This window comes from Carassius gibelio, chromosome A10 (assembly GCF_023724105.1).
Source record: "Carassius gibelio isolate Cgi1373 ecotype wild population from Czech Republic chromosome A10, carGib1.2-hapl.c, whole genome shotgun sequence".
NCBI lineage: Eukaryota > Metazoa > Chordata > Actinopteri > Cypriniformes > Cyprinidae > Carassius > Carassius gibelio.
Window position 1 is genome coordinate 787,203 of NC_068380.1, and position 14,387 is coordinate 801,589.

The 14,387-nt window shown below is 36.6% G+C and overlaps 1 long non-coding RNA gene and 1 pseudogene across 2 annotated transcripts; one reads left to right on the plus strand and one right to left on the minus strand.

The window, feature by feature from the left end:
• Positions 1–41: 41 nt before the first annotated feature.
• On the minus strand, positions 42–7,413 carry LOC128020714 (STAM-binding protein-like A; annotated as a pseudogene).
• A 5,140-nt stretch (positions 7,414–12,553) lies between these two features.
• LOC128020718 (uncharacterized) lies at positions 12,554–14,334 on the plus strand. Of its 2 annotated transcripts, none has more exons than XR_008185376.1 (3): positions 12,554–12,858; positions 13,054–13,108; positions 13,479–14,334. It is a non-coding gene; the product is annotated as an uncharacterized LOC128020718 (long non-coding RNA). The 2 variants fall into 2 exon arrangements; XR_008185377.1 differs by having other exon boundaries at positions 13,670–14,334.
• The last annotated feature ends 53 nt before the right edge of the window (positions 14,335–14,387 follow it).

The following is a 14,387-nucleotide window of genomic DNA, read 5'->3' on the forward strand; positions in this document are numbered from 1 at the left end:
TAAATGTTCTTCAAACAAAACATATTTACTTGAGAAAGAAAACTGATTGTATTTCTAAAAAAATTATCGCAATTTATGCCTAAAGCAAGAAAAAATCTGTCAACTGGGTATGAAAAATAATATTTCTTTTCTTTTGAATTACGTTTTTTTTTTTTTCAGGTTTTAAGCATAAACTCACTTACCTTTGATATTTTCTGTCAGAAAATGAAACTTTTAATTTTATTCATTTTGTTTCTCGAGCAAATGTTTAGATACTTGTATTGGAAAATATTTTTTTTTGCAATGTGCACTGAAATATTCATAGGCGTTTATAAGGGAAGTATGGAATTTCTGCAACATAATTAGTTAATGATAGAATTAACTGGTCTTAACAAATGGAAGCTCACAGAAGCCTTACAACTCTATTTTTCCATTATGCTTTCTTGAGGCCACAACTTTCTTCATTTTTACAAATTCATTTGATGCTGCTAATGCTTCAAACTACAAACCTCAAATTTAAGATCATATCGGACACATTTGGATATTATAGAATGAAAGCAATAAATACAGACTGCTATATAGATGCGATAATAGAGGCCCAGTGCCTATGTAGCAATGTTCAGCATGGGACCTTTTTGGCCCATTAGGAGCTTTTAAGCTGTTCATTGTGAGGTCAAGAGCAAAGGCACGTAGCAGCGATGAAATCACCGCAAATCCATCATGTTCACACTTCCGTTTGTGATGGTGATGTGTTGACTAGCCTGAGCACAAGACACAGACGAAAAACCTTCATTATGGTGCACATAAGGTTAAAGTACACAGTAGATCGATCAAATGGAGTAAAAGTAAAAGTTCATTACTGAAAATGTACTCATGCAAGATGTAGATTTGTACGTCATTTTTAAGTCGCTTTGGATAAAAGCATCTGCTAAATGATTAAATTTAAATGTAAATGTAGATCAGTTTGTTTCTTCATTCTAACAGATTTAGAGAAATGTTGCGTCATATGTAATGAATGGGTGCCGTCAGAATGAGAGTCCAAAAAAAAATGTTTGTAAGAAACAAATCATTCATTACAATTCTTTTAACTTCAGATTCAGCTTAATATGAATCTTCTATCCATAATAATCCTTCCCGAAGTGAACAGCTGTCTCATCTGAATCAGGAGAGAAATAAACACAGACCAAGCCCAAAACATGTCTAAACAAATATGTTGTTGGATTGTGATGTGAGAGGACAAAAAGGGATTGATTTTTTTCACTGCAGGAAGTGTTAGTATGAATTACTGCCTGATATTTTGGCCAGAAGCGCAGGTTTAAAGCTAAAATGCCTTAATATGTTTATTGATGGATTGTTTCTTACAAACACTTTTTGCTTTACAGGTTGTTAACTGATGGAATTTCTCTAAATCTGTTCTGACGAAGAAACAAATTCATCTACATCTTGGATGGCCTGAGGGTAAATGTTTAGCAAATTAAAAATGTTTGGCTATTACTTTAGACACTGAAGTTTCATATTTAGGGTTCTCTAATCACTAATCAGACTTCACTCACAGAGAAGAGGGGCAGCTCTCTTGGATGCGAGTGAAATTCTCTTTGTTTGCAGGAACAGATCTCGTCCATCCCGTAGTCTGTCAGCCTAAAGTAGCCCGTCCTGGAGGACAAGTTATCAGACTGTCATTGTTGAGTTATACCTGCTATTACTCAAACTAAGGAAGGCAGCGTATAACTGAAAACATACTCATTGAATTTAGGTGAGCACACAATGGATATAGACTCTGGAAGCATGATTTGATAAGAGCAATGTGTGTGCAGGTCCACACTGGATAAATAGGCTGTCTGGGTCGGTTGGGTCTGATAGCAACAAAAAAGAGACAGATTATACTCAAGACACATAATTAGAGTGATACTATTAAAAAATAAAAAATAAAAAAAGATTAGTCATGTGACTATACAGAAAACATCATACGTGAATCCAGCCCAGTGTAATGAGATCATTCTAATCTTGTATTAGGAAAATTCCCTCCCCGTTCTCTGTGTTACAGTAATCTGGTCCTCCACACTGCTTGAGCACGATCACGTGTGTCACTGTGAAGGCGTTCTTCATCTGTGGATGAAGACAAGCAAACTGTTTTCTGATTTTCTCATCATATTACAGATTTCCTCATATGTTAATAAGTTTGTAATTTGCCCCAATTATATAGACAGTAAGTTATTTTTATACACTTCAGTTTTAAACATTTATTGTCAATAAGATTTTTTTTTAATAATACTTTTAAATGCATTAAACTGATCAAAAATTACAATTGAGACCATTATAATGTTAAAAAGATTTCATTTAAAATAAATGCTTTCATTTTGAACTTTCTACTCGTCAAAGAATGCTAAATTCTTTAACACGGTTTTTACAAAAACATGAGCACCTATAAAAATTTAATATTTCACAATACTACAGTTTTTACGTTATTTTTGATCAAACAAATGCAGACTTAATAAGCATAAGTGACATAAAAAAATCTTAATGGCCCCAATTGTATTTTTTTTTTGTTTTATTATTAATTTACTTAAATTAACTAAGAAGCTAAAAGTAGTATAACAAATATTAGAATTATGCATAAATACACCAGAACTATTTAATATTTATATGCGCTTAAATAATATCATATAAATTATTAATACATTGTGACAATATTTCTGTATGACCTATATTTAATGTTGTTCATTAAAAGTTATTTTATTACAGTTATGTATTAAAAAAAACATATTAATACATAAACCATTCAGAAGCATTATGTTAGTAAGTATTGGGGGGGGGTCTGCTTATTGTTATGAAAAAGAAATCTGAATGGACTTTATTTTCTTCATGTAAAATATAAATATAATTCTTTATTTTCATGACAATAAAATCTTTGTCGATTGTTATGAAAAAAAAAACAATGGCATAAAAAAATAGTCATTATTTTCTTCTCTTTTTTCTTTAGATTTTGGCTGAAAGACATGTTTTAGTGGGATATACTGAAATGGATAGCTCAAAAAGAAAAAAAAAACATTATTTGGTTAGTGTCAGTCTGCTTTGTCTGCGAATGATTTGCACGTACCCGCCTGCCACAGAGAATCCCACAGGTCTCCACGGCTCGTGCTGTGTTGGCATCTGCTAGCTTTAAAAACCTTTGGCACAGCTCGGCAGGCACAAAGAGCTGCCGCAAGCCATTTACCAACGCACCTAATAAAACACATGTAATCTCAACTTAATGATACTTCGTGACAATAGTACTGTTTCTATCACAAGGTCAGCATGCATAAGGATGAGCAAACTGTGAGGCCTCACTGTGTCCTGCGCTGACTGGAACACTAGGCTTCAGTGAGCGGTCAAACGCTGGGAGGGATGATGTTTGAGAGACATGGTTCGGGGTTCCTCCGGGGGGTCGTCGGTGGTGTCAATGAGGCCTGTGGAGGTCCTTGTACGTCAGGCACCAGGAGATCTCGGGAAGAGGTGGGTGACGCCGGGATGCTGAACCCCTGCATGATGCGCTGGCGCTCCTTCTCCAGCTCCTGCCTGCGGATCAGTTCCTCAAAGGCACTGAACTGCTCCTGCTCACACATACGCTGCTGCTGCTGCTGCTCGGCCAGTCGCTGCCGCTCAGCCTCCAGATCCTCCTGCTGCTTGGCTAATTCTCGAGCCTGGGCCTCATCCTCCGCTCGCTGCCAGGAGTCACACACACGTCAATAAACATGCACATTAATTATTTTGTAGGTATCATTTAAGAAAAATCTGCCCCTAAAAGTCACCCACCTTTCGAACAAGATATTCGACATGTTCTTTTTCGTACTGCTTGAGAAGCAGCTTTTTCAATTCCTCTGCTTTCGGAATAGCAACTTCCTTTAATTTCTAGCATGAAAAATAAGGAATATTCATTAGCTTGAGATATTATTTCACATTTTGCATGCTCTGTTAAGCTTTAAACATCTTAACTTTCCCCAGGAAGAAGAAAATCACATCTTACCCTCATCGTTTCTTTCTTCTCAGGAATGTTGGCTGTTTTATATTCACGATGTCTAGGAAGTTTTTCAATAAACAACCTAAAAGGAAGTAAAACACAGGAACATTACTTATTTTTTTCAAAATATTGTTTTATATATATATATATATATATATATATATATATTTTTTTTTTTTTTTTTATAAATCTTTATTATTTATATAATATATGACAACTTATTATATTAATATAAGAATTTATTAATTTTATTTTTAATACATTTAGTTTGGATATTTATAACTCATTGTTTATTTCTAGTATATTAAGAAATATTATTTCAGTAAATAACAAAACCACACAAATCATGGCTTTAAAATGTAAGAAAGTTTTAAATGTAAAGTTTTTCAATAAATGAAAGTAAAATAAGAATATTATGTACAATTATTTTTAGAATATGTATGTATATTCATAACAATAAAATAATACATTTTATACACAGTATATAATAGGTATTGTTTTAAATCTGTTTAATTTTGATGTGTGTTCAATGTTTATTTCTAATAATATGAAGAAATATATTCCAATAAATAGCAAAATCACTCAAACCAGAGGTTTAAACTATTTAAATATCCTACATTTGTTTTTAAATAGGGTTGCAAAATTGCAAATCTCATAAAATAAATAGAACATAAAACAGCTCAGCTTATAGAACACTTAGTTTGACCTCCTGACACTGAGAATCAATATTTTATGAAGGTTAAGCACCTCTTTTCATTTATCAATACCTGAAAAAGAAAAAAATCTTGACTTCAAGAGTTTTTAGGACCTATTTTGTACCATAATATTGGAAAACACTGTTTACATCAAGAGAAAGAACAGTATAATGAATCTGATATGTGCAATCAAGAACATTGCTGCCCGGCATTTAACACTTTCAGCCTGTTCTTGCTGTACTTACGTGATGCACTTATTGTAAAGAATGAACGCATGCTCGACATTCCCTTCCTCTGCATAGATGCTGGCCATTCGGATGATTTCCATCCCTGTTTGGAAGTACCGGCGGGGCGGCACATCCTCGCTGACGTCCACAGAGCTGCCCAGCTTGGTGAGAGCGCGGACCCTCTCCTCAGAAGACACACTGGAATCGCTGTGATCAGACATCATGTCTCCTTCCTGCAGATCAATAACACACTGTACACTGACTAATAAAGCTATGATTTTGCATGGAGTTACTTCTGTGTAAGGTGATGAAGATTATACTATAAAAAATGGTTTTCAAAAAGCATTTGGACACAGACTGTAAATCTAAATATGAAACCAAGTGTAAATGCCTTTTCAGGAACAGGTGTTATTGTTTTATAAAAATAAATAAACAAATAACACAAATGCCTATTGGTTTGATTTTGTTTTCTAATTAATTGACTTTTGTATATTGCTAAAATGTCCAAATACTTTTGGGGGCCTCTGTATGTACTTATACATGCATACATTTGTGCATTAATATGTATTATATGTAAATAAGCTGTCGACAGGCCAACCAGCAACAAACAATGATAGCGAGATATGCCTCGAATGGAGGTAAAATACCTTTCCTACCTGCTTTCACCACACTCCTTTACGCTTTCAAATATGCTTCGATGTATTTATCTCATATATTTTCGTCATATTTCGACACTGTGAAAACAAAGCTTGGTGTGTTCCAGACGGCAAGGAAGTCGACCGGAAGTTGAAGTTGGTCGCGTGCCAACAAATGAAAGTAAACGGGGGAGCTGCGGTTTTTACTGAATAAAAACATGATAACGTTCACATTTATCAACTGATTTCAGAGGTTTGTGATCTACGTGCAGTTAAAAAAAACTTTGCCGTTATTTAGTTAGGTTTGGAAAATTATTAAAGCTCACATTTGTCTCACTTGTTGATTTCGTTGATTTTTTCGGTTTAGTAATTTTAGTAACTGTAACATATTCATGTAACATAATTTGAATGTACCTTGGAGATTGAAAATGTTTCTTTTTTGAGACCCCAGGAGCCCAAATTCAGACCCAGAACAATAAAACCCACAGAAGAGGTGGGAGTTCAAAAGAGGAATCTTTATATTACCAAACTGCAGGGAGAGGAAGATCTGCAAGATTAACCGCAATCTGAGGCATCGGAGCAAGTTCGCAAAAAAATGATTCAGATCGCGACTCCGAAACGCGTTTCGCGAATGATTGGGGCTTCGGAGCGAGTTCGCAAAATATTTGATTCAGATCGGGACTCCGAATGGCGTTTCGCGAATCATTTGATCGGGGCTTCGGAGTCCGCATAACATTTGATTCAGATCTGGACTCCGAAGCGCGTTTCTCGAATCATTTGATCGGGGCTTCGGAGTCCGCAAAACATTTGATTCAGATCGGACCGAAGCGCGTTTCGGGAATCATTTGATCGGGGCTTCGGAGTCCGCAAAACATTTGATTCAGATCGGGACTCGGAATCGCGTTTCACGAATCATTTGATCGGCGCTTCGGAGTCCGCAAAACATTTGATTCAGATCGGGACTCCGAAGCGCGTTTTGGGAATCATTTGACCGGGGCTTCGGAGTCCGCAAAACATTTGATTCAGATCGGGACTCCGAAGCGCGTTTTGGGAATCATTTGATCGGGGCTTCGGAGTCCGCAAAACATTTGATTCAGATCGGGACTCCGAAGCGCGTTTTGGGAATCATTTGATCGGGGCTTCGGAGTCCGCAAAACATTTGATTCAGATCGGGACTCCGAAGCGCGTTTTGGGAATCATTTGATCGGGGCTTCGGAGTCCGCAAAACATTTGATTCAGATCGGGACTCGGAATCGCGTTTCACGAATCATTTGATCGGCGCTTCGGAGTCCGCAAAACATTTGATTCAGATCGGGACTCCGAATCGCGTTTTGGGAATCATTTGATCGGGGCTTCGGAGTCCGCAAAACATTTGATTCAGATCGGGACTCCGAAGCGCGTTTTGGGAATCATTTGATCGGGGCTTCGGAGTCCAAAACATTTGATTCAGATCGCTCCGAAGCGCGTTTCGCGAATCATTTGATCGGGGCTTCGGAGTCCGCAAAACATTTGATTCAGATCGGGACTCCGAAGCGCGTTTCGCGATTCATTTGAGATCAGGGGCATGTTCAAGTACAAAACAGTGCGCAACGTTTTGCTACGGTTTCCGGGTTGAACGTCATGTTTCCTGGAAACGGGGTTTGAGATGCGTTTTCTCTTTTTTGGTGGGTGTGTCAGAACTGCAGTCCAATCAGCAGCAACATGTATATAAAGCACGTGATATTAAAGTGAACTCGCATAATGGCTTCAAGGAAAATAATGTACCAATTTGTTCGTTGGAGCTCGGTACACGCAACAACTGAGGATATTAGAAGACATGTTTGTCGTAACTGAGGAAATTTGAAGACACGTTTGTCGTTTTTATTGTAAAAATATAGGATATCAACATAATGATGTAGTTGTTTATATTTTTTAGCTTCATTACAAGTGTATGACATTTGAAATAAACAATGGTAATAAGTGTTTTTCCTAAAAAAGAGAAAGAAAATACAGGGTATTAAAACCGTATGAACTACAAATAAAGTCAGTATGTGAGGCTAAACAGATGGCTCCGAAAATTCTTCACAAAGAACACAAAGAATGGCCTTCTCAGCTGCCATAGTTGCAACTCTTGCGTCATCAGAACAGTGTGTTCAACGCATCACCGTCTCTGTTTAAAAAAACATTGTGCAACGTTTTGTCGGGGCTGGACGCAGCCCAGGCCTTTCGAGCGGATTTGCAAAACATTTGATTCTATCATGTATTTGTCTAGATCAACTTTTAATAAAAATAAAGTAGGTTTAGAGACAAATTTTTGTTAATAGTTAGTAATCCCACAGTCCATAGCATCAGTAACTGTATAATTTAGTACGGGAAAATTAAAACAAACTAGGATGAGTTTCAATTTTTTTTATTTTATTTTTGAAGCAATGGTCATCTTAACCTCTGTGCAGTGTTCTGGGTATTTCAGGACCCCAAATTAAATTCTAATTCTAAAATCATACAAGTGTTTATTTGAGTTGAATATTTCGACATTCATGTAAGGAAACGAAGCCATAATTTGATAAGTTTACATTTACATTTATTCATTTAGCAGACGCTTTTATCCAAAGCGACTTACAAATGAGGATAAAAAACAACACAACAAAAACAACAAAAGGAGCAACAAAAAGTTTATAAGCGAGAATAAACAAGATGCATGCAAAATGAAGGCAGATATTGTCTGATATGTTAAAAAATAATATAAAGTAAAAATGCTAAAAAAAATTGCCAAAATATTTGACTCAAAAAGTCTAGATGATTCAAGCTGTTCGTGTCTGTGAGTGTAACAGCAGCCGCAGAGATTATTAACCGTAAATGAAAACATTTAAAACTTTGATTCCTCGATTAAAAAAAAATAAATAAAAATGTAGCAAAACATTACATTCAGATGATATGTAGAACTCTCTGTGATTATCAGTGTCAGACTGTGTGTGTTGTTTTGTCCGGGGCTCGTGGGACAGGCGTACTACTCTGGCTGTGACATCATCTTCTTCTTCGTGCTTATTGGCGGTTCGCATTCTTTTTCAGAGCATTACCGCCATCTACTGTAGGCAATGGATCAGAGACTTACATCCTCACTATAGTGGCTAGTTGGGAGTGGTGCCCTTCATGTTGCTGCGTGTTTCAGCTCCTCCATGAAAAGCCCAATTCCCTTCCACCCACGCTAATTATAATAATAATAATTAAATAATAATAATAATAATAATAAGAAGAAGAAGAAGAAGAAGAAGAAGAAGAAGAAGAAATATTCCTATATTCTATGAATTAACTTGGTTGCCTTCAGAAATTGTATTAATACACTATATCCTCCTACCGGATTCAGGATATCCTCTAATGCTACCAGTTGATCACCTTCCTTCTGCATTTCTCCCATTAATGTCTTTCTTTCTTCTCCATATTTACTACAGTCTATAATTACATGTTCCACTGTTTCTCTTACTCCACACTTGTCACACATACCATTAGGATGTTTTCCTATTAAATGCATTGTTGAGTTAAGACCTGTATGCCCTAATCTCAATCTTGATATAATGCAATCCTCTTTCCTTTTCCTACTCGAACTCCTTACCCTTCCTACCAGCGGTTGAATTGAATGAACCAGTCTTCCTTTACTTTCATTGTCCCAATAATTTTGCCATTTTTTTAAATCTCCCTTTTAATGATTGATTTGATTTCTTCTTTACTATGCTTAATATCCATATCTGTATTTTCTTTTGCCATGGCTTGCTTTGCTAATTTGTCCGCTTCTTCATTCCCTAACACTCCAGTGTGTGCTGGAACCCACAAAAACTTAACACTCTTATTTGTCTCTCGCATCGTTAATAAAATCTGTAGGATTTCTAATACCAGATCTTGTCTTGTTTCTGACTTTTGTGCCTCCAAACATATCAGCGCAGAACTTAGGGATTTATTTATTCCCATTTCACTAACTTTATTTATTGCTATCATTATTGCTGTTAATTCTCCTGTAAACACTGACACGTGATTGGTTATTCTTTCACACCTTTCCACTTCCATTCCTGGGATGACATATGCAACCCCCACTTGGCCACTTTCCAGGTCTTTGGATGCATCTGTATACACCTGTACATACTGATCATACTTACTCCTTATATAATATTTTGTAAATTCTGCTTCTGATATGTCCTGACCTTTCTCTTTTCTTTGTTCCAGCAAGAACAAATCTATCTCTGGTTGCGGTAACATCCAGATCGGATTCACTCCTAATGTAACCACTGGGATCACACTATACCCATTTAACTGCATATCCTCTACCAGCTCATTAATGACCCACCCAAAACTATTACATTTCCTTTTCCCCTGTTCCCAAGATGACTTGATTATACTTTTTGGCGGGTGGTCCTCCTTCTGACCCTTAAATTGGCCCAATATGTCAATATCAGCTGCCGTCTCCTTAACTGTACTGGCATCTCACCCATCTCCACCTGTAACGCTGGGACTGGTAAGGATGGGTAAGCCCCATATTCTCAGAGCTTGAGCCTGTACTCTTTCTAGCCTTTCCAGCTGTGACTTAGCCGCAGACCCATATACCTGACATCCATAATCTATTATTGCTCTTATCATTGTTGTATATATAGTTTTAAATCCAGTCTATCCGCCCCCCATTCCCGTCCTGATATGCGTCTCATTACATTTATAATTCTCTTACATTTTCCCTCTGTTTTACTTATATGTGTGCTCCATGTAACTTTAGTATCAAACCACATTCCTAAGAATCGTATTACTTTAACTTGTTCTAATTCTTTATTGTATAACCTTAATTTTAATTATTTGCTTGACCTTTTATTTGTAAATATAATATACTTAGTTTTCTCTATTGACAATTTAAAACCCCATTTATATGACCACCTTTCAACCTCCTTTAATGCCAACTGCATTTTATTAATGATAAAATCTATATTTCTACCTCTAATCCACAAAGCACCATCTTCTGCAAACAATGATTTATTAATATTTCTATCGATAGATACAAAAACATCATTAATCATAATAATAAATAGCAAAGGGCTTATAAAACTTCCCTGAGGAGTGCCATTTTCAATTTTTCCTTCTCTTGATACACAATCCCCAATCCTAACTTTAATGTATCTTTCGAGTATGAACTCTTTAATCCAATTGTATAGTCTTCCACTTATACCTATCTGATCTAACTTCATCAACAGCCCCTCCTTCCATAACATGTCATACGCTTTTTCCACATTAAAAAACACTGCAACTACATACTCTTTATTTATAAAAGCTTTTACAAAGGCACACTATACACATCTGAATACTTTGGTCTCCGCCATTTTTAGGCAAGCGAATGAACGCTATAGCGCTTTCACTGGAAAATCACTTGAGATCTGGGATTCGGAGCGAGTCCGCAAAACATTTGATTCAGATCGGGACTCCGAAGCGCGTTTCGCGAATCATTGATCGGGGCTTCGGAGTCCGCAGAACATTTGATTCAGATCGGGACTCCGAAGCGCGTTTCGCGAATCGTTTGATCGGGGCTTCGGAGTCCGCAAAACATTTGATTCAGATCGGGACTCCGAAGCGCGTTTCGCGAATCGTTTGATCGGGGCTTCGGAGTCCGCAGAACATTTGATTCAGATCGGGACTCCGAAGCGCGTTTCGCGAATCGTTTGATCGGGGCTTCGGAGTCCGCAGAACATTTGATTCAGATCGGGACTCCGAAGCGCGTTTCGCGAATCGTTTGATCGGGGCTTCGGAGTCCTCAGAACATTTGATTCAGATCGGGACTCCGAAGCGCGCTTCGCGAATCATTGATCGGGGCTTCGGAGTCCGCAAAACATTTTATTCAGATCGGGACTCCGAAGCGCGTTTCGCGATTCATTTGAGATCAGGCCTTTCGAGCGGATTTGCAAAACATTTGATTCTATCATGTATTTGTCTAGATCAACTTTTAATAAAAAGAAAAGAGGTTTAGAGACAGATTTTTGTTAATAGCCTGTTAGTAATCCCACAGTCCATATAGCATCAGTAACTGTATAATTTACGGGAAAATTAAAACAAAATAGGATGAGTTTCAATTTTTTTATTTTATTTTTGTAGCAATGGTCATCTTAACCTGTGCAGTGTTCAGGGTATTTCAGGACCCCAAATTAAATTCTAATTCTAATATCATACATGCACGGGCACGATTACAACAGCCGTCCAGTCCCAGGTGAGTGTAATGTTTTACTAAAACAATAACTTATTACTTATACTGCTCTCTTTCTGGCTGAAGTCACACAAAATTAACAAAGACATTTAAAGTTATCAATAAAATCCACAACAATGTAGGAAATATGAGCAGTTGAACAAACATCTGTTGTACAAGCAGAATTAAAACTATTTTATAATAGTTTGTAGGTTATTTAACTTTGAATTGATGTTCTAAGTAACTTTCCAAATTAATGAGTTGTTTTATTAAAGTGTTATGTTTAACACAAAATAATACCTGTATTGTTGTTTGCTTTATGTTAATTAAGTGCTCTTGCTGAGGCATGGGAAAAATAAAGGAGCTGGAAAAAACACCTGCTAGTGACATCAGCATCATCTACACACCTGCTAGTGACATCAGCATCATCTACACACATGCTAGTGACATCAGCATCATCTACTCAAGTCAATTCAATTCAAGTTTATTTGTATAGCGCTTTTTACAATACAAATCGTTACAAAGCAACTTTACAGAAAATTATGTTTCTACAATATTTAGTAGTAGCTTATGTTGGTGACTGTCAGTTTGTGCACGTTTGACAGGATTTTTTGAAAAATTAATACAAGACGTAGTCAGCCAGACGATGAACATGATTAATATTATTAATTAATAATTATTATATGATGCAGTCACACTTGTAGCAATATTTGTTAGTTCTGTTTGTTGATTCAAGGTTAGCATCCTCTGGTGTCCTCTGAGGGTCAGCATCATCTCTTCTCCGGTGTTCTGGATCCAGACTGGAGCTTGTGTTAATCCTAGTTACATCCCGTGGCAAAACATAGAAACAAAATAGAGACATCATTAGCATGCTGCTGATCCAACAAAGTAAAATTAGTTTAACCCAAGCTAATAAACAAGAATGCACATTTGATCAGATGCAACTACACTCACAATTTAAGAGATACATTATTCGAATGCTTGGCGAAAGAGATGCGTTACTCACCTGCTAGTGACATCATGCTCCTCCTCACCTGCTAGTGACATCAGCATCATCTACACACCTGCTAGTGACACCATGCTTCTCTTCACCTGCTAGTAACTGGTCTGCTCTGTGATAAGCACATTTTGCTATCTTCTAGTAAGTTTAAGCTTTTGTTACCTTCTCAGCCAGGGTTTTTACCAACATTATACATATAATCTTTCACATAATTCTCAGTGTGCTTTTTTTTTTGCTGAATTTAATGCCTAGATTTTAGGGGGAAAATTTAAGTCGGAATTCTTTTATAAAAATCTAACTCTTTAATTTTACTTATGATCTGCAATATCGTTTCAGATTCTGAACACATCAGAAATCACCAACCCCTCCTGACATATCTTTCCAGTTTGGGGTAGGTATGTGGCAACAATATAACATAAATAACAATAAAATATAATTAATTGAAGCATGACTTATTGGGGTAACTGTTTTTTCTTGTAATAGAACACTATAGAACAGTGATCATCAAATCTGGCTCGCGAGATCCACTTTCCTGCTAAGTTTAGCTCTAACCCTAATCAAACACGCATGAGTTTGCTAATCAGTGTCTTCAGGATCATTAGAAAATCACATGCAGGTGTGTTTAATTAGAGTCGGAGCTAAACTCTGCAGGAAACTGGATCTCGCGAGCCAGATTTGAGGATCACTGCTATAGAACTACATTCACTATAGAACAGGAACATCATTTGTTGGTAAATTCTTCATGCCTATTTTCTTCCTAGCAAAAAATTAATGTATTTGCCAAAGTAGAATTCAACAACTTTAGCCGTGATCTCTGTGATCAGCTCATCATCTCTCCATACCCTCTCCACATGGAAGTCACCTCTTGTACTTGTCACAAGATCACACCAGGTTAACTAAGCCAGTAACCATCAGCTGACCGTGGAATGCCAATTGTGTGTTTCTTTCTTAGTTTTGCATGGTCCCCAATAAACTCAATGTGGGATGCCTCTCCGATTTCTTTCACATCAGGGCACTTAACCTCTACCAGGCCACAGAGAGGTTCTTCATTTGGGTCCACCACTTTGCCATCTGCACCAAGGTGTGGAGCATCAGGGTGGATGATGAGACCAGATGGAAGAACGTTAACGTCAAAGGTCTCCTCATAGCGGTGAAGAACCTCTGGCTCAAGTTTTAATCCTCTACACATCGCTCTCTAGAGGCCCCGACAGATGTTTACACACACTGTTTAATGCAAGATATAAATGCATTTAACCTGCAATTACAAATGCATAATGTTTTGATGTTTTAATCCCAAAATGTTGAATACTGATATTTGCAATGATAAATGAAAGTGCTTTAAGAGGTGAAATTAAAAACACCAATATCTAGACAATCATGAATTGTAACATCACTTCCTTTAATGTTTTTACTATACAGTTGGTATGGAATTTGTTTAAATGTTAAATTTGTAAAAAAAAAAAAGTATTACATGTTTCAATGAAATGCTTATACAAAATAAATATGTAGTTAACTTTAAAGTAAAATAATTTAATTTAGGGTCCTGAAATACCCTGAACACTGCACAGAGGTTAAGATGACCATTGCTACATAAATAAAATAAAAATTGAAACTCATCCTATTTTGTTTTAATTTTCCTTTACTAAATAATACAATTACTGATGCTATGG